The sequence below is a fragment of the Varroa jacobsoni genome, unplaced genomic scaffold (assembly GCF_002532875.2).
Source record: "Varroa jacobsoni isolate VJ856 unplaced genomic scaffold, vjacob_1.0 scaffold_1006, whole genome shotgun sequence".
Classification (NCBI taxonomy): domain Eukaryota; kingdom Metazoa; phylum Arthropoda; class Arachnida; order Mesostigmata; family Varroidae; genus Varroa; species Varroa jacobsoni.
The window spans coordinates 116,623-137,474 of record NW_019213908.1 but is presented as its reverse complement, the minus strand read 5'-3'; the positions used below and the strand labels follow the sequence as shown (position 1 = coordinate 137,474).

Here is a 20,852-nt window from a genome sequence, read left to right as displayed (position 1 = left end):
AAATAAAATAAATAAAAGCGAAATAATTATATTGAATCATAAGGAAATGTCCACTATAACGACGTCATTTCTATATATATTACGCGGTTAGTGCGACAATTTACCCTATATAGATGATACACTCCGTGAAGGCGGTAGAGCTTCCAGCGCCCCATTGGAGCACAGCACTTTTCAAAGCGGGGAGTCAAAGCCAATACATTATGCAGACCGGTTGTATGCTAATAAGGTATTGGGTTTAGTAACCAACCAGATAGGATATTGTTTGATACTGAGTAACCTTCACAGATTAAACCATGGACGCTATATGGCGACTATCAATAGATAACCAGTGAGAATTTATCTCGTAATTGCCAGCTACAATGTCAAAGTATGGACGGCAAGCTGCCCATACGCTTGTTGTCCGTCGTCATTGGGTCTAGCGAATGCTGACTTCCCAAGCTAGGCAAGCATACCTGCAATGTTTTCACATGATAACTATAACAATAGTGTACAACATTTTCAAATGAGGTCAGACATGAGGTTTTAACAATTTATCTACGTGCATTAAAAAATCTTGCACGAGCTTATAGGGCCGCAGTGGAGTTTAAAGGGCTTTAATGAAGTTGTTCTCGAATCATATAGAAACACTCATAGTGCAGGACCCCACAGACGACAACATGAGCCACTATATTTATTGCGTTTAGGGGCAGCCCTTCTGGCATTTACCTAAATCTGTTCGCTTGCATGTATATATAATTGTATGTAATTTCAATATTTTCTATGAGAGATCGAACTGAGCGAATCCGATTTCAACATATCTAAATCTAACAGTGGTATGAATTGACAAATCTGCACGAAACAGGTGAAACCGTTCTAGGGAACAGAGATAACTTAAGAGTAATTATGTGCCTCAAGATCAAAAGGCTTTAAGATAAGAAGATAAATAGTCGTTTGTTGAAAGTTAGTAGAAAAAAAATGTTACTGACTGTAAAAAAGAAGTTCATTTACTTACATAATTACCGTTATGACTATTAACAATAACATCTAAATAAATGTTTCAAGTTTTCCGTCTGATGAACAGCTTTCCCTAGCTAAAAGCGCGCTACATCAACATATTTTCTTTCCTTTTTTGTTATTATTATCTCAAAATTGGGAGCTGCATATATTTACACATGGTATGTTATTAGCCGTTGAGCAGGTAGAATGACTTGGTTAGGATTGCTTAAATAACTTGCCTAATCCTAAGTAACTTGATCGATCTATTATAAACCCTTAAATTGTACCAGATTACACAACGAGGCAACCCTACTGAGAAACTTCCGGAGGTTGTATGTCCTGTGCTGCTGGTAGCATTGTTTAGGGCAGTTGGCTCTTTCCCTAACGAAACGAAGTGTTCCTACGCCCACTTCTGAACCTTCATTACCATGTGTCCTTGAGTTTAACACGGAAAAACATTTTCTTATTGCACTATCGCTAGAACACTAAACATTTATTATTTAGTCTACTATTTAGAAGGTAGCCTTATTGGTACACGAGGTAAGTGGCAGCTTTCTACAATAGGTTTTCTGTATTACAAACCAGCTAAGTGCCATCTGTAAACCTTGCCTCAGCACCGTCATCATAAACACAGCTGGAAAAGACGAAAATTAATGATCGGGTATTTTTTTCGCTAATCAAACTGAGAAAAAGGACGAAAAGCGTCACGGCGCTCGCACCTCGATTGCTACAAGCCCATAGCGTTGCGTTGACTCGAAATTAGCTATAATTAGTCAGAATTAGCTGTTCAGTGATGAGCAGCCAAAGGCACGTCCACACTTTTTACCAGCCAGCTTGATCATATATACGCAAATGAAGCAAAAATTCCAGAGAATCATTGGACCCCAGAGCGATCAGTGCACCCAGATGAGGAAACTGTTCACTGAGAGATACCAGAAGACAGTTCAGTAACTTCAATTATAGAACAAAAGCTTTCAAAGCAAGCAGTTTAGAAATTTTTACAAAGAAAGATTTACAAATTTCTAATTTTCTCCGGAAACGACAAGTCCGCTAGAAATCATCCTAAACATGCGTCCTTATGTGCGTCTGGAAGCAATTTGATGAGAGACAACTGGTTGAGTTCGTCGAAGTCTCGATTGAAGACTAACGAAGCCGCACAAGGTAGTGCATTAGGTTTCCAACAATCACAAATGCCATAATCTTCGCCAGTTTAGTCAGTACACTGATTGTGCCCGATATGACTCCGATCCGAAACCTCGCGAAGACACAAGTTGAACGAATACGCGCCCACAGGTACATCAATTGAACAAGCTACCTATCTACCACTCACTGTTACTGAGATATAAGCTATGATATGAACATATTGTTATATGTTAACTTGCCATCTAATTCAAGTTATTACCGTTTGATGACTGAATCATGATGGTGTTAGTCCGAGCAGAATTGAAGCCTTAACAGGAGTTTGTTCCACTAATAATAACACTTAAACTTAAATACGCAAAATGGTCACCTACCGAACATAATTATTACTTCACCAGGACGGGAGTGATATTGACTAATAGTTCGGACTAAATACATTGCGAGTTAGAGCCATACGTCATCGTCATTCACGAGGAACAGTTTGATCGTATATAATTGACGATGAATAGAGCGCTGTTTACATTGACATTATTATTTCCTATTGAATTTTCTGATAGATCCAATTTAGCTTTCCGGACATTTCCATTATTACTATTCCACTAATTTGCTTGCTTAAATCAATATGGCAATTGAGCTACATGTTACATAAACAGCAGTAGATACAGCAGGAATGAGAACAACTTTCGAGCCTTGATTCCGCCTGACCGTCCGACCCGGTACGGTTCGTCGCCTCAACGTTCACCGTCACCGGATGTTATCTTTCTTTAGTTTACTGTCGGGATTCGAAGCAAACACGGCCAGCTGCACCTGCTCGCTACGGAGCCCCAAGGAGCCCGAACCTCCGGTACCCGCAGTCAGCCAGTGATATTTGGTCAGGCCAAAAAAAGAATCAGACCTTTTAGCCGCATAGGAGATTTACCCTCCAAGTCCACTGTCGGCTGCAGTGGACATTTCGAATGTTCGGTATCATTTTCTGTATTACCATACTCGTATCAGCATCGTAACTGGGGTCTGTATTTATGTACCGTCAAGGTGTTATCTGTCGTAATGTGGGCGCGCTTCCGCGCACGTGGGCGACACCGATCCCTGGCGAAAATAAGGGCCGATCGTTGGACCTTGAATTGAATCCAATCTTCAAACTAGAACTCTAGATGTATCTGGCCAAGTAATCCAATAGAACGCATAACCCAGAAGCAGGACATCATTGTTTCGTCTGAACCCATATGTCGAGCCAAAAGCTGGTTACAGCGTAATATTGTCGCTCTCACTCAAGCTGTTCGTCCATAGGAAAATCTCGAAAAAAATAACTAACAGGAAAGCATTTTAAGAGTAAGACTCTTCTGCCAAGAATGTAACACAGTGGTAACGGTACGGTGCTGAGTGCAAGATACGATCCACGAATTGGGCTTTCTCCGACGAGTGCCGGGAATAACGGGATAACAAATGAAATAATCTAAAAGCTCGGTACAAAGATATTAGCAACGTTATGTTGATGTTGAAATTTTCCCCTAAAAAATGATCCGCTAAAAAATTCCACCCCACTGACGACCAATTAACTGAATATGCTACACGATTATTTATTTATTGGCTATTTCTTCAGCTTCTTTATTGACAAAGTACGCGACAAACTCTATTTACATGTATCTATCAAACAATTACAGCTTTATTTAAGCTCAGTCCTTTCCTATCTCTTTTCTATTCATTGATATTGATTAGTGCACACGCCATTCTAATCATCAATAAATCACAAGACTTCGGTTGGCCTAGTTTCTCGTCAAGCACAGCCTGCTTTTGTAGAACAACTTTGGCCGGAGCCTCCTTCCAGATCATTTTGAAGCTATCTATTTTGCTACTGTATACTAGCTATAGGCGTACAAAAATATATGATGTTTTATATAATATTAAACACTATGGCAATGCAATGCCTCGTCACTTGATCCATGTCATCCTTTCTTCGCTCCTCCTTCTTCTACGCTTTTACTTCTTTGTCTCCTTCGCAGGTTCCTCCCCCTCTCAAAAGATTTTCAAGTACCTTTTTTATTTTTTAGTTGTCCTTGTTGTCGTCATCAACGCCGGCAGGTGAACATTCTTCGTCGAGCATGGAACGTCTGCGATGCGATCCTTCATCTATCTACCAAAAGACTGACTGGTATTCTCTGTTTGTAGTCCGATAGCTGTTGTGGCCTTTTCACCTGTCGATATCGGGAGAGTGTCGCTTGACCTAGCCTACGGCCAAGGAAGGCAGGCCAGAAGGCAAAGTAATCGATGAAAAGCCATTGGCGTTCTGTCGCTTTCGGCGGCGCCGTTGTCGATTTGGCAGCTTGTCGATTCGTCGGCGATCGGTTGCTCAGTCGGTATACGTCACGTTCTCGCCTGCCCAGACGTTCGCTGTCGGACTTTTTGCTTGTTATTTTTATCGCTGAACCTGCCACTCGGGAAACACCGGTTTTTCGGTGCAGGTAGAATGCTATCAGGCGTCCCAGAGGACGGTGACTCCCTATGTCTGCGCTCGTTTAGGCCAAGCCACATCAGCGGCAAACGCAGCAACAAGACAGACCCGCACAGTAGTAAGCCGGTCAATAAAGACAATTTTCGAACGGCAAATAATGCGTCAACGGCACCTGATTTGGCCACGTCAGATCATACGTTGCTGAAAGCACGTCTTTGTTGGGGCATGTGGTGGACCTAAGTGGAGACAGACCTGAACGTTATGTCGACTTCGGCTGATTGCTGGTTAACGTAGTATTACAATGTAAAGGGCAGACGAATTTATTGTGACGATGCAGTAGCAACGTATTTGCCTACAAAGCAAGGAACATATGAAACTCGCACTAGACTAAAGGTAAATGTCTAAAGTAACGTCCAGCGACGGCAACACAGGACCTTCTAAAGCTTTAAACGTTTTTATCGTTCGAAGTAACGGAATATGGCAAAGGCAAAATATACCAGTTGAAAGATAGGCGCCGAATTTCTTCTATGTGAAAACTAGAAATAAAAAACGAGAAGTATTTTGAAAATGCCCCATTCTTTTAAATGCAATGTATTCGACTTTACACTCTAACTCAGTATCGTGTGACAGTGAAGCCTTTGAAGTCGCTCTAAAACTGAGAACCTGGCTGTTATCCAGCGTATTGTAAACGACACTTCTGAAAGAACAGGACCATAGCGAACAATATATTGTATATGTGTCGACAAGAGTTTTCAAAAAAAATTGCGCACTAGAAGGTCGCATTGTGTTCTCGTGCTTAGGCATGTGCCTAACATAATCATATGGGTACTTAATTTAAACAAACGCCCACAACTAAAACTCTATGATTAGTTCTCACCCAGAATCTTTTTTAGCCCAGCCCTATTACTTTTTAAAGACTTCACCAGTAATCATAACGTGTGAAGGCTCCCTTAGCTTTTTTGGCGAGCTCATCCACGACATATATAGGGCTATGTAACTGATTAATATTCTGTGATTAACACAGATTGTAAAACTTCAAGTAGAAAACATTGTCAATGAGTGTGAAGCTCGATTGAAGAAGATCTCATCAACAAGAGCTAACGCCACAGCTATGAACTGCGGTTTTATGCTGAGCGTTTTTTACCGAAGTCCAGATGTTTACTGACACCTAGGTCCATCAGTCCTCCGCCAAGCAACCCACACTTTCTCTATACCTCTTGGCATTGAGCATACGGAAACCTTTCTCAGCTCCGTTGCATCGGTGAAGCACCGCATTGGGGACTGCTCGCGCCTGCTATTCACTCGCCCGCTAACCGAAGGCCATCGGACGCCACCCTGTGAATACAAAGCGTTTGTCCAAAAAGGACATAAGATGACAACGTAAGAAAGCAAAAAGGGGATGCGCATTAATAATATAAATGCCGGCACACGCTCGCGGCCAAATGGACGACGTTGGCCAAGCCGCTCGCGGCGTTATCCGCTTAATTGTACCTTACGCAATAGATCTAGCACAATCAAGATCTGTTCTAAATGCATACTCACTACGCGACTATAGAGACAAGATGTTGGCTGATTATTTTCGACTAAATTGAAAATGGTTCTAATAAACTAGTTTAGAGTCACGCGTTCATAGGCCATCGTTAAAGTCGACAATGACAAGACCTCAACCGCGGCCTATCTTGGCATCACAGGCGAACAAGGCTGTGGGGTGCGCTTGATAATGGTTACGCAATTCATTCAACTTGTTGAGGTTGAGGTTAAGGTGTCGAGCGAGTCTACAACAAAAGCTCTACCTAAGTACTAATCGGAAGAAGATAGGATTTTCACATCAAGCAAAAATGGTTGGCGGTGATCACGACGCAGACAACAATGACTCCGTCAATGTCGAAAGACCCATAGCGACGACCGAACAATAAAAGCAAGTGATTCTGGTAATCAGGCGTCTAGCTAGTTAGGAACGAAGCTTTCTTCCATTTATTTGTTGAGAAAAGCAAAACCATATTTTATAACTCTAGGCTTCAGTTTCACGTGTCTGCATTAAATTTCAACGCTGCTAAAATAGGAATTCTCGAGGGACGTTCAATGTTGAAAATGGGAACAGATTCTAAACAGGCTAGATGATATTTGTTCTAGGGAGTGGTCGGTGAATTGCAAGGAAACAAATCAAAGGCAGTCTATTGGATGTGATTTTTCCCAGTCTAATGATATTGTGAGAATACTAATTTGGTAGAAGGCGTCCTACATATAGAAATCGAACCATAAGGACAAGATAAGACCAGCATAACGAACAACAAGCTGTTTTTGTAATTAATAAGAACAGGAGGCTGTTGGATGATTTTTGTCTGACGATACCTGTGACTGCTCGCAATTGACAGTAGTTTTATGATCTGACTTCAACACAATGACAACCTGTTTTTAGGCCTAGTAAACTAGATTAAACCTGGCGAATAGCAATTATATTAGCGTTCTTATTGACGCTATTCTATCAGATCTCAGGAGCTCATGGGAATCGGACTCAACATCTTGTACTCAATTCTTCAGTTTCTGTCAGATATCGCCAAACAGACATCGTGGCAAACACGACGTTTAGTAAAAATCTCAAAATCCAGGGTTTTTTTTTATCTCTCTAATTGACAGTACTTGGCGAATCAAATAAGGTCACCTGGAGAATTCACAAATAATCGAGTTTGATCGGAGATACCTCCACACCCAGCTAAACGTCTCTGTGCAGTTATCTGTATGTAAAAGCTGGCTCCCATCGTTTTCTAATGACAGCACGGGGGTAATACTTTGGTTAAACGAGCTTTTTTAAACTACGCTGGAAGCAGCAATATTTATTTGATCCCTTTAACCCTGGCTACAGTTACCTCTGCAACCCGGTTTGCAATGTTTAGCTGGCACTTTCGCATCACGTCCGTGTCCTGGACTCATGCTTGGAACACTGTATTCGCGGATGTTTGTGATCGCTTGTCCGGCCCTGACTCGCCCTACGTTTCAGTCGGATTCAGTCGGTTTTTTAATGGCAGAATCTCAGCATCGTTAACGATAAACACTTAGAGGCACAGTTTGTTACATATTAGCGCAACTTCTAGGGTAACGTTGTGTTAAACGCTACTACCTGATTATTTCAAAGTGAAATTCATTTGAAAAGCAAACCCTGTCCCTGCTTCTAACTGGAATTGTTTACACTATTTAAATACATGCGTACTTCTGCGCATGGTCGACCCGGAGGCTTTTGGCTTTGATTTAAAATGGCAGGACTCTTATCGTTGCAGTGACTCCCCCCTCTATTACCATTTGACGCAATTGAACAACTGTTAAAAATAGTCTTTTTTTTTTCTATAGATCCATTAAAGTGACAACGTCTCCTGGTTACATTGTACGCTATCTTTGTGATATTTTTGTGATGACAGAGACACCTGTTCTTTACCTCTCGGCTTCGATTGTCAACTGCTACGACATTTTGACCCACCCAACGAATTCTATCCGCAATCAATTTTTTTGTATGAGCCTGATTATTACAAGAAAAGTTCTTTCGACTCTTTTTTTTTTACAGCTTCATATATATATATATATATATATATATATATATATATATATATAGCGACTAAAGCGCGGAAGTTACGAAAATTTGCTTGAGAGTGATTTATCACCATAACCACGTAGTTGTATGTCCTTTCATGAACTCTACGTGATGGTCAGAATGCTTATACGCGTTGCGGTAAACAGTCACTGAGTGAGTGTCTGTCTTTTTTTGACGTCTGTTTAGATATGCTGCTATTATTAGAAAGCGTAGAATGGCAGCTTCTACATGAGAAGAGTTTATCAATTTTGATCATTTGGAAGAATTCTAGGTGGCCTTATTCGATGAGTCGATACGTTTAAACTAACATAGCTATATACGCATATACTGTGTAACATATATAACTTAAAAACACTTAGTGCTAACTTGTGAGCTTAACTTCATGCGTCTGACGGCACTGATCTGGCGACAACCTCGCATCATCATCGTCGCCGTCGTCACTCAATTAAGTCGATTCATTTGTACAGAACTACACAGATCATGGTAGCCTTGAGACAATAATCGTTTACTTAATTGAGGATCGCAGGGTTGAAGTTGACTGTAGATGAACAAGCCTATATACATGAATTTATGTGCGCCTCTATTCATAAGCATTCACGATTTACGGTCATCGTCATACCATCGAATTTTATTTGAAGTTAAGATGTAAACGCTGACTAAGGCGTACGTCGACCGATGTAACTCTCAGGAGTCAATATCAGCTGATTGTCTTGAGAGTGCCTGTACACCGTGGACTTCAACGAAGGCGCGGCTCCCGTCCTACGAGTGAAAAACTTTGTTCTTCGCATCTGTTTTTCAACTAACTTTGTTATTTTCGTAAAAATAAATAGATTCGATTAAGCAAAGAACGCTAACAAAAGCATAGCGTGGCTTTGTCGGTTCATTGTTCCGTCTCGACCCACAAACGGTACACTCCGAAAATCCTTTCTCGTATGTATATAGCGCCAATAATAAGAGGGACAGACAAAGTATGTAACTTGCTGGATACTCAAAATAGTAGTTGGTATATCGTCTGTTTGGAACGACTGCGGCATCTACCTTAACAGCTGGAACTTTCGGCTCGTTTTACCACTAGAGATCTAGTGAATGTCTGCTAGGATGGGTTTTAAACGGAGATTTCATTTACGGGCGTATTTGGCCTCGATACGCTCTATGCCGATTTGTAATAAAATACGTGCAGTGTCATTGATATTATAATGATATACGTAACATATTCCTAAACTATTTAGGCATATGACTTATCCTACGGTATGCTACGTAGGACAGACGTGTAAAGCGTCTTACCTTACGTATGCGTCTCATGGTTGCACTGGTTTCCGCACGTAGGCCAAATAGGCAGAGATGATTGCATGCAATATACCTAGTTTTTTTTTTTAGTTAACAAGAATGCTTTACGTCTTTGTGTTGCGGGTTTACGTGCTATGCAAAAAAGTCTGTCAGGAAGAAATTACGATAGTTCAATATGTTAGATAAAAAGTCAGAAACGTATCTGTGAAACAAGTGCTTCGATCCAACCCTCGCCTATCGAGCGTCTAATAGAATCGTCTTTTCAGTTAACCTAGCCTATATTAACTTAAACTTATGTTTATACCAACGATTTTTCGCCGTTCGACAGGGCGTTAAAGTTTCGCCATCCCCTCAATATACATTCTACATTATCTCTCCGGCATGGTCTAGGGGTAGCTTAGACAAGGCTCGCGACACCATCCGGCGCTTGCTCATCACGACTTTTTCGTAAACAGCTCAGTGTTATGTCCAGATTGTCGCCCCTTCAATTACGTACGTTTTTGCTGACGGCCGTTTGCATCGCACGAGAGAGTTTCTAGATTCGCTGGCTGGTTTGGGCACCATCGGTATACGATGAGCGCAATAATGTCACCGGCACACACACTGGTCATTACCTACTACTAACAAATCGCGATAGCAAGCCTAGGGTAAATGTGGCCGAGCTGTTAGGGGCACGTAGTACGCGTGGCTCGCTCGGAGGAACGGCTCCAGTGCGCCGGACCGGCAGGTGCTCCAACACCAGCTGCCTTCAACAGTATGGCTGGCACCTTGTCCGATGACATGCCAGCATATTTCGCGACTGCTAGCTAGCGAACGAACGAACGAACGGCGGTAAATAACGATTCACGTCTGTGCTTCATTCGCCACGCAAATAAGTAGCGAGGTATCAACCTAGTGCACAGCAAAGTGAGCTAGTCAGGCAGACGCACGGCCGTACGTCAGACATACGACCACTGTCTACAAAGGCCCTTTTACTACGACTACAGTAGAAAAACAAGTCGAGCAACAGGGGGCAAGAGGGCGGAATTAAGAGCAGGCGTGACGCTCGAAACACCTTGCGCTATTGAACCGAAATGTACCTGCCCCGCAAACCGCTCCGTAGTCGGCTTACTACGAGGTAGAAAATTAACTCGCAGATGACAGCGTAGGCCTTCTGGCTAAGCAGGCTGTGTTTATAGCAGGCCGAAAATGACCAGTGCAGGTTATACGAGCTCAACAGGCGTATATATACTATCACATAAGCTGTTACACATCAATGGCATACAGGGGTTAGTTGTCTGATCTCTCGTAGGCTTTCGACTGTCGGCATCTAGACGTAAAAAGAGATGTTTGTTTTCTAATAAAAAAAAAACGAAATTATTTTTAATTTAGCTTTTTGAGAGGATTGAATATATATATATATATTATAGCTGTTACAAGTGACGGCAGTCGCTTCTGTATACGTGTACGGGCACTTCTTTCATCGGATATGGAGGTTGATTATAGTTGATGCAGCCACAGCGTCAATTTGAGTGGAGTCCTCTCGAATACTCCGACGAATTCGTCTGCTGGCAGGTACCGCGCACCTTAATCGTTTCTACGAGCCGAAGTGTGTCCCAAAACTCGTACAACTATGTTACCGACGCCGGGAGCTCGATAGCGATACGGGAAGCTGCCATTAGCAGGGGGTGAAGATGTTCAGCGAAGCAAACATTAGGATGCGTACTATAGACAGAAGTTGCTAGGGGCTTTTCTATTGCACACTTGGCTATGTAGTAAATACTGAGGAGTATTAGAAACGAGGATATGAAGAGACATCACCGAGATGAAGGAGCCAAGCTAGATCAGTAGCCGAAAATTACCTACTGTTTGAGCTACAGGTGGTTTTTTTGCTGTGCCCGCACAAGGCTGTAGCAGATTGCCCCCACAGTCGAACATCGGAGACCAGGTAATTGCAAATCATCAGGCTACCAGTTGTTGACGTCATCAGCCAGTATTGGCCGACTTTACCAATAGTCATTTCCCTACAGCGCGGCGAGGGGTGTTTGGATACTCTTGATGGAAGAGGTATATGATAGTTGAAAAGAACAATCGACGAGGCTCGCCAAAAAGGCAATTCGATGCGTCACGCCATTCAGTTATCGCTCTCGTTACGTTACGGTACATTAGCTACTAAATACCGCCAGGATCTTCAAATACGCTGCTAGATAAGGCTCACGAGAAGATCACAAGATCGGTATTTATTTGAATAGCTAAATAATAGCATAATAACTTATTAGTGTTTATTATGAATGTAAGTAAAATTTACATCGTAATGCGAACTGGTTGGAGAATACGAAAAAAAAAAAGCTAACTAAAGGTAAAATTGACTGCTTTCAAATAATGAACTGTTGTACTTGACCGCCTTCAGGGGGCCTCCTTTCAACCTTCGAGCGTTACAGTCGAATATCGCAGCTGTTTACAGGTTCAAAGTTGATCGAGGATGATACCATGAACACAACGAGAATTATACTTGTAAATTTAAAAGCTGTGTGCCTTAGATACTAATTAAACCCAAATATCCTAATCAGATTAATGATCTGAACCAATGCTCTGAGCGTGAGACTCGGAACAATAATTGATTATATTTTATAATATCCGTATACATTTTCATAACTACAGCCTGTACGCTGATACGAGCCACGTAAAATAAAACGTATGTAATTGCTTTTATAAGAATTTGTGATGTTATCCAGATCTGAGAGCCTAGCACACCTAGCATATTACTCCGTTGCCATCCACATGTGACTAAAGTTCCAGGATTGGGTCTATTTTTGGGCAACATATTTGAATAATGTGGGCTATGAATATTAAGGCTTTTTTTGTATTTCCGTCAATGGGTGCTATAACGCAAATATCTAGTTTTAAGCAATAACTCACCTTCCATCTGCCTGCAAAAACTTCTTAGGCCCCTGTTAGCCATAGTCCGTTCAAGACATGTAAAAACTTGGATTGTTATATAAAGTAACTTTATGTCAAGGGCCAAAAGAACCTGTTTCTTGATAACCAGGTCTTATGACGAACGGAATTTAACATGCTGCAACAGTGCTTGCCTGACCACGTCCATAACATACCGAGAACGAACGTAAGAATCATATCAGAGCATTTGTACATATCCTTCTAAAAACCAAGCCTCTAATCATCTTTAGCTTGTTAAACAGCTTGATCTGTCTTAACTGTGTATACTGCAAAAGCAGCAATCGATAGCTTTTACGAAAAAATTAGTAAGTTATCTATCACATATGACTAACATTAGTGTGTGTACCTACACGAAGATATTCATCTAAATGGATATCAGTAAATACTGATAAAGCTTTACTGATTTCCATTACTACGGTTACTTCCTTCGTCCTCGTATATGAACCACGATTTTTACTTTTAATATAAACGACATTACCCAGTGCAATTATCCTCTTGGCTTTACCGTTGTAGTACACCCGCCACCTCTTCATATGAGTCTAACATGGCTTAGAGGGCCTTCCTCTTCCGCTCGACAGGTTGCTGACGGTTGGCACTCGCAGATTTGATTTAATCGATCTTCCTATATCGTTCCCAGTATGCAGTACACATGTACATCTGATGTGCCCACGGCATTGCCAAACGTTTGGCACACGTCTCTCTACGATTATGCCACTTTTGATCCCAATAGCACTTAAACCACACTTTGTTCTGCTGTACGTTAGGATACATTAGTGGCACGCGAACTTCAGAACCATGCGTATGTCACGAACCTTCGTGTTGTGATAACGCGAGTTGTACGTCGTCGAAGCAATAAATCGCTTGTACCATTGTTAAATACGATGGCGGTGAATGGTGCGTCACGGAAAGCGTCTTTTCAACGTCTCGCCAGGGGAAGGAAGAGCGGTCTCATCCGTCGTTCGGGTCACAGCAGACGCTGTCTGGGTCCGATGACGGAAATACGGCCAATCTGTTCTGCTTTGTACATTGACGAAGCAAGCTGCGGAAGCAGAAGGTATTTGAATCCGAGATTCTAATGAGATTCGTTGCGAACCCCACACCGAGGTGACACAACACAAACTTGCCACTTGTAAGAAGGCTTTCATCGATTTAGACTGTTATTCGTAGAGGTGTAGTCGCGAGATGGTTGAATGGGGTCCGTGATGAATGTCGACTCGATGGATATCACTATTAGTTGGTGGAATTGATCGCGGCATAAGCGATGCTGCTGAGCAGGTGACAGTAAGTAAGCTTTGTTCTGTAACGCGTCAATGTAATCTTGAGGTTGTTGCACTTGTCGTAAAAGCGACGACTGGCGAAATTAACGTGAGCTGCAGGAAACGTCTGGTCGAAGACCGGCTGTTCAACGCACGACCCCCGTAATTGGCGAAAACGCGTGCCATGTCACGTCAGTCAGCTCGTGCCTTGTAGGCATATTTTAATGAATGTTGTCTAATACTCCCAGTGTTGAGGTTGCTATGTAGTATCTGGATACTGGCATGGAATGTTGTATCTGAAAGAAGTATTTTAAAATTGAATTGGAATTAGTTGTAAAATAAATGTCTAAGTATTCAGATATCTTATCGGAGCAACTTTGCTCAATGGACATCTGACTGTTAGCGATTACTTCTAACAAAGCAAAGACACTCGACAAGTAGTTAAGTAGAACCTCACCCTAAGTCTATTGTTAAGTATTGATGCTATCTCTTAACAGTACCAGTGTCAAATCTGTTCAATAGAAGATAACCCGGAAAACTCTGTAGAATTACGCTAATCGATAGACTGATCGCTTTAACGATTGATTGTGTCGAGCATCCGCTATAAGCGATCTACGTTTCCGCAATGCCTCCTCTGCCGAATGGAGCGCCAGTCCACCTTCGGACCCCCCGAAGCTAGAAGAAGCCAGTCGAACGAGCTAGGCCTTCAATGAACTTGGTACGACCTGACAATAAATTCGACCAAGTAACCAACAAATATGGTAGACACAGTTAACCAGATTCGGTTAAGGACGTTGTTCCACGTATAACGAAGACATCTGAACTAACTTGTTTCACACGATTCTCGCAGCATGTGGCCATACTAAGAGGCTTACATGAGTCAAACAGGGTCTGCCACTCATCATGTTGCTACATCATTTATCTGTGATTTAGACTGGCGTCCACAATGAATGAGTAAAAGAGCGAAGCGTGAACTTCGCAAAGCGACAATATCTTGATACGAGTATATCTGTACTTATCTATATGTATCTATGGCATTATCGATTAAGACCTATCTCTCAACTTGGAATCACCTATCTCGACGAGTCTCAACGATGCATCTTGTACGATTAAGCCGTTTCGGCTTTCACGAATCTCTACGTCGAACATAATTATGCGGCCCGCACACTTTCACGTCACATAAATCTAATCTCAAAGCTAGTTCATCGCTGCCTGATTTCCCGCCGAGACAAACCACTTGATAGGGCACATCCCTACAGGACATCTCTTTCCAAGGTACAATCGTCCAGCAGACCGTGCTTCCCTCAAAATACAGGTATATCCGACATGCTCTCCGCTCGGACCTCGGAACATGCGGAAGCGTACTCTCTCGTCGTGGAGCAGGAGACATTCTTCCGCTATTTCCCGCTACCTAACATTTCTTTCTGTTCTTCGTCTTCGACTGGAGCGTCGGCCACTAAACAACATATGGCGACCGGAAACGGAACTGTAACATAACTTGAATACTGCCTGCTGCCCTTTCAACAACACACCCATCGCCGACCGCGTCGCTGTCACTTAGTAGTAAAAACTTAGCGGAGATAGAGCGTCCGTATGACAGAAACGCTATAGGCACGTTCATAGTGGAAGACAACAAGTGAGAATGCCTATAAAATATGGCAAGGCAATGGTATCTTATACGCTGCAGGCTTACGACTGGTGTCACAGAACCTAAACGAGAACTTCGGATCGCTGTGTGTATGCTGTTCCACGTCCGGATCCGGTGGTTCGTGTTTATATTTTCGCTAGACGTGGGAAGAGAAGGCGCAACTGGAGCAGCAAGTGAAATCTATAGGCCACTCGGAAGTATGATAGCTTCGTTAGAAAAAAAAAAGCTAGTGGAAAATATGTAGCGCTACTACAATCTATCGAATAGCTACACGGCGTTCGAGAAGTCAACTAACTATAGGGTTAGTTGACTTCTCGAGAGATCGATCAATTTCGAAATAGTCGCAACCCTACATTGTTGTCGAGCAGCATATAGAAGACGTACAGGAAGAGGTAGCGAGCGGTAATTTCCAATTGGAATGTAGGTATGAAAATTGGCAAGCGGCTAAACTAACCGAACATAGAAGAAATCTGTAGGCGAGAACTGCTATTTCACAAAAACATACGTTTCGCATCTTTATACATACTCAATTCTGAGTCAAGATTACCTATGCTACATAGTTGAGCATTGATTATGCTGACAATATATGGGCGTTTCTTTAGACTATGCGGTTTTTTTTTTAATTCAATTTACCTACAATAGGTGTGTTTAGTTCAGTGTATGTAGATCGAGCGAGAATGAGCTCTGGATAGAGATTCTCACGACACTCCACTTGGCGGAATAGGTTTTCATTTGTTATTCGAATATGCCTACAGGAAAACCATTGGCACCAACAAATCACAAAGGGAAACCGTTGAATTCCGCTATTCGATATGGACATAGAAGCAATCTCTGTCTTTATGTTATTATTACCACACACACATACACGTCTATACAATAAAACAAAGAAGCATGTTGTACCCCTTGCGTAATTATAATTGATCGCTATTATCTACGCCAGCTGTTTTGCATTGATCTGCTCGACATCGTTGCGGTCGATGTCCCCCACAAACAAGTGACTCTTTGCCATCTTCCACCTAGATGAAAGGCTTCACGTTATTGATGACAAACGGTTAACGTCGTCCAAATGATCTTTTGCCAGCCAACAGTTAAATCGGTGTCGAGGCTTAAATTGCGTGAAATTAGGTAGTTTCTTTAGATACAGGCAGGCAGACAGAACACATTGTACCATATTTTGGGAAGCTGAGTCGTCGTCGTCGTCGTCTTTCATCCAGGGTACGCTAGGCGCTAAAAACGAAGATCGCGCAGGATCCTTCTTGTTTCATTTATCGAGGCCTTTTTTTTAGACCTTAGACCCTTTAGACGGGCCACAACGCGAATGTTACCAGTGCCGCAGTTGCCATGCGATTGATATACTTTGTTAGGTGAACCACAGTGGGGCATCTTTCGGTACCGCCAAACCGTTTACATGATCCACTTGCTACCGCTACCGATGAAGTCGTTCTTCCACGAAAAGTTGTCGCACCAAACAAAGCGGCTAGATCGCGCAGGTCCGACAAGTAAATTCGCTCTTGGTTTGGTCTTATCCGTTCGACGCGAGGCGAGGTATTCATCTCCATGTGTATATACTCAGAGGACCGGTTGATATAACGTGAGATGTCTCGCGAGGCGCTGTTTGAATTTATATTGAATTTGGGCTGACGTCAAAAACCTTCCTCGCATCGATGCACAGGCAGGCATTTATAGGCACAAATTTTTTCCTTCACATCTCCAGTGTATTTAGGCAAACACGCTCGATGGACGATACGCACTTCTGCTGCAATCACTAGCTCTAGGAGCCGAGGGGGCGATCGATTTGTCGGACGAAAATAAGTACTTCATTGCCCCCAAGAGTAGCCACGATGAGAAAGGCGGCTCCGCCGACTGGTTCTTAGCTGTAACTGTCGTTGACTCGAATTAGCTACCGACCGATGACGGCGTCAGGTGAGCCACCATGAAAAAGCTACCGAAGCAGACCGATGCCAGACAAATCTCGCCGCACCGCTGTTATACGGAACGTCGCTACGACCTTCAAGGCGGTGTCTTCCTATATAGTTTCATCGAATGCGTAACCAGCTAATGATGATACGCAATTGTTATTATTGTTGCCGCTGTCGTTGTTTCTGCTTTTCACTTCAGCTTGTAGCTTGTTTTGTGTGTTTTGCCTCTGAACCACTCTATCCTTGCCTTTGCCTGCTCGCCCCCAATCAGCCCGGAACAGAGAAGAGATCCTTGAGGAACACCAATTGAGAAGTGCGAAGTGCGTCCATAGCACCAACACTATCATCGAATAACGCAGTTTTCTATGAAGAGCTTCTTTTTTATGTAGCCCCATTTCCCCGACCGCAGAGTCACGCAGGCCCCAACCAGGATCTGCTCACAACTAGATCTCCACTTTGTGCAGTAGTGGCTGCTGAGTGCTTGAGTCATGCTGCATTCGTGGAGTATTGAATTCTGTTTGCGCGTCTCATCTGTTTTGTCCACGCTGATTGCCGGGTTGGTCCGACGAAGCGGCAAGAGTGCCGCCAAAAGTCCGGGTATCGGAGGATGCAGCGGCCAGGACGCAGCTACGGCAACGCTGATGTCAACATGTAGATGGGGTTTATGTAGCGGCTAGCGATTGTTATTGTTGTTGTTATTATTGCGGCCGTCGTGCTTGCGAGCCTGCGACATCGATACGCCGTCGCCGATGACATCCTATAGCTTGTCTTCAAGGCGGCGATTACGTTTGGCTGTAACCAGCAGTTAGTTATCCACCCTAGTTCGGCCTAGCTGTACATGTCAAGTAAATATGGACTCAAGAACATCGGGTAGAATACATTGATGAACAGCTAGCTTCTGTTATTCATATCCAGAAGCTGGAGGACAAGTGGGGTTGTCGTAGAGTTATGTATCGCGTTTGCTGTAGCGATCTTCGGTCCCTGCCCATCACTTCACCAAGTACCCACAGCCCCCTGTCCAAAGCTTTTCTTTTGATAATAGCGCGGTGTCGTCTGCGGTAAGCACTTCGGTGGCCTTCGCAAAAGGAGGCGCCGCCCACTGTCCGTGAGTTATCTCTCTATGACTGCCCATACAATAATATTTTTTTCGCCCAGGGCTCCTACGTATGATTAAGGCGAGCTGTGCCGCGGACGCTTGCTACAAATGTGCCACGTCTCTAGATTATGATGAGTTACATTAATAATAAAACAACAACCTGTATGCCGGTAGGCAAAGTTGAGGAATAGATTGAAAGGTTCTTTGGGGCTCCTGTTGTATCGCTCACGGTTACGACTGAGAGGGCAAGTGGGTCCGGACAGATTTGTCGTTGACTAGAACGCCAAAAAACGTACAAGCTGTACATCGCCGACTGACGTTTCCGCCTTATGTAATTATGGTTTTCAACAACCATGCAAATGCTGAAAAAACACATGATTCCTGCCGCCGCGTTTGATATCGGACAAATGCTGCGCCAGAGGACAACTCTCGACGGAACCGGTGATCTACAGCCTTCTAATATTGTCTATTGCCTAAACATTGATAGAATATCTGATTATATATTGCAGTTTTACGATGCAGGATACTGTGCTATGATGCAATCGAACGGAGTACTGATCGCCAAATATTGATCAAGATTTATCGTGTTTCGAACGATTAAGAAGGTAGCACAGTAATCGCGTTTTTAAATATAGGCTCTTCTTGGGCTGTTTTCTCTGTACGGACGAGTCTTCGGAATTACCTCTTTAGTAAAACGTCAAATGTCTGCCCCACTAGCAGTTGGCAGTCGGGGTAGATCTTGCTGGATTTATCCATTTTTTTTTTCTCTCATATCAGCCTATGATCCGGCATGTTAACAAAACAAGTAGTTATTAACCTGATATTTGTCTCCTTTGTTGTGGTAGTTTTTGATAATTAGTTAGTTCCTAGGTTTATCGATGCTGAGATTTGAACCAGCGTGACTTATATATATATATGTTCTTTTCATCTGTGACAAAACACTCAGACATGTGCATGACCTTCTCAGGCGACGCCGGTTCCTACAGTGAGAATTTAGTAATGGAGATTTAGAAAGAAATTTGCATCAGATCTGGTACTCGACCACACAAGTTGATTGATGATCGGTTATAAGTACAACTGGAATCAACTCGATATCAGCTTGTTAGATATAAAAATTGGATAAACTTCTAGCACTCTTATAAATAGTAGAAATCAAATACGATGCCTATTACCTCTCAGCCACGACAAGGTCGAGTGTCCTACAAAAACCTTTTAACGCAAGGTGCATGTTAAAGAATGATATGTTCTAAATTTTCCAGCTCCCCATGGCAGCAACTTCGTTAAGCCTTATACTGTTATGGAGAACTCTAATTCGACTATTCTCGTAGTTGCAAAAATGTAACACAGGTATCGCTGATTGCCCGACAGAGGCAGTCTTGTTTATTGACGAATCGAAAGATACTTTACTAAGGAGTAAACGTATACAAGGTGTGCACCTATATATGTGTTTGGTTTGCCTATGCCAATTAATATAAAGCCTAGACCCTGTGTAGAAGAGAAAACACTGTATTTAGCTGGTACCCACTGTTATCTTCTAAGGTAATAATAGATTTCGAAGGAGCGCGCGCTATTACGCCGAGCTACCCGCATGTTTGTCTCATTGTTCGGTTTCTTCTGCTTTATGGTTTGCGGGAACTGCGCTATCCATCAGTATTAATGTTATTACGGCTAAATTCAACCTATTTTCTATTCGATCCTATTCAATGTTGTAAAATTAAGTACACCCGATGAAAAATAGGGCCAGGCTATCGTTACGTGTTTTCCGCTACCTCACAGTTCAACTGAAGAAGTAATCACAACAATAGCAGGCTGGTTTCTCAAAATGACTGCACGAAAGCTGCTCACAAAGCCAGAAAGGCAACTTTCGTCACCGTACTTAAATCACACATGTATACTTTCGATCGTTGCCATCCTTCATCCCATCCTGTCACTCTTCCACACAGGTGTGACAACCGAATCCGCGCGTTCCACCAACGCTCAGGATTTTTACGTCTTACTTAAATATACCTCAGCTGCGTTCATACGTACACGTAATTTGTCTGCGCTCCCTTTGAAGCTAGAAAGTAATCATGAATACGCCAACGCCTCACTGGACCAAAGTCGGCAGGCCACCTAACGGACAGACACTGAAGCATCGGCCATACTCTGAAATAACGAGACTGCACATATGTAAGTGATATACAGAATTTGAATGCACTATGAGCTTGCTGATGACTCGAATCGTGTCCAAGGTAAAACCGAAATCGTACTACAGTGGCCTAGCAGCCAATGGCATTAGGCCAATTGGCACGTTTAGGCCATACCTGTCACAGCCGGGCTTATCTCATCAACGCCATACACATTTCCTCTGTCGTTCTATCCAACGGCACTAATATTTTTACCTACAGACGGCTATACGCTAACCATCAATGGACTCACGTCAATAGAAATGTTTGCCGATCTGCACGAATAGACCGCAGCCGTCGCTTGACTAGCGGAGAGCTTGGAGCGGCGTACTGGAGAAGGGGCGGGGGACGGGGGTAGGATTAGCCCTGTTTGGAACGGCGAATCCAACGGTTTTTA

General features: G+C 42.9%; 1 long non-coding RNA gene across 2 annotated transcripts; it reads right to left on the bottom strand.

Moving 5' to 3' along the window:
* Window positions 1-3,672: 3,672 nt before the first annotated feature.
* LOC111265776 (uncharacterized) lies at window positions 3,673-20,838 on the bottom strand. 2 transcript variants are annotated; one of them, XR_015313170.1, is made up of 4 exons: window positions 20,709-20,838; window positions 20,319-20,435; window positions 12,850-13,923; window positions 3,673-4,800 (listed from the first exon to the last, which is right to left on the bottom strand). It is a non-coding gene; the product is annotated as an uncharacterized LOC111265776 (long non-coding RNA). The 2 variants fall into 2 exon arrangements; XR_002683654.2 differs by lacking the exon at window positions 20,709-20,838 and adding an exon at window positions 20,594-20,685.
* Window positions 20,839-20,852: the final 14 nt, after the last annotated feature.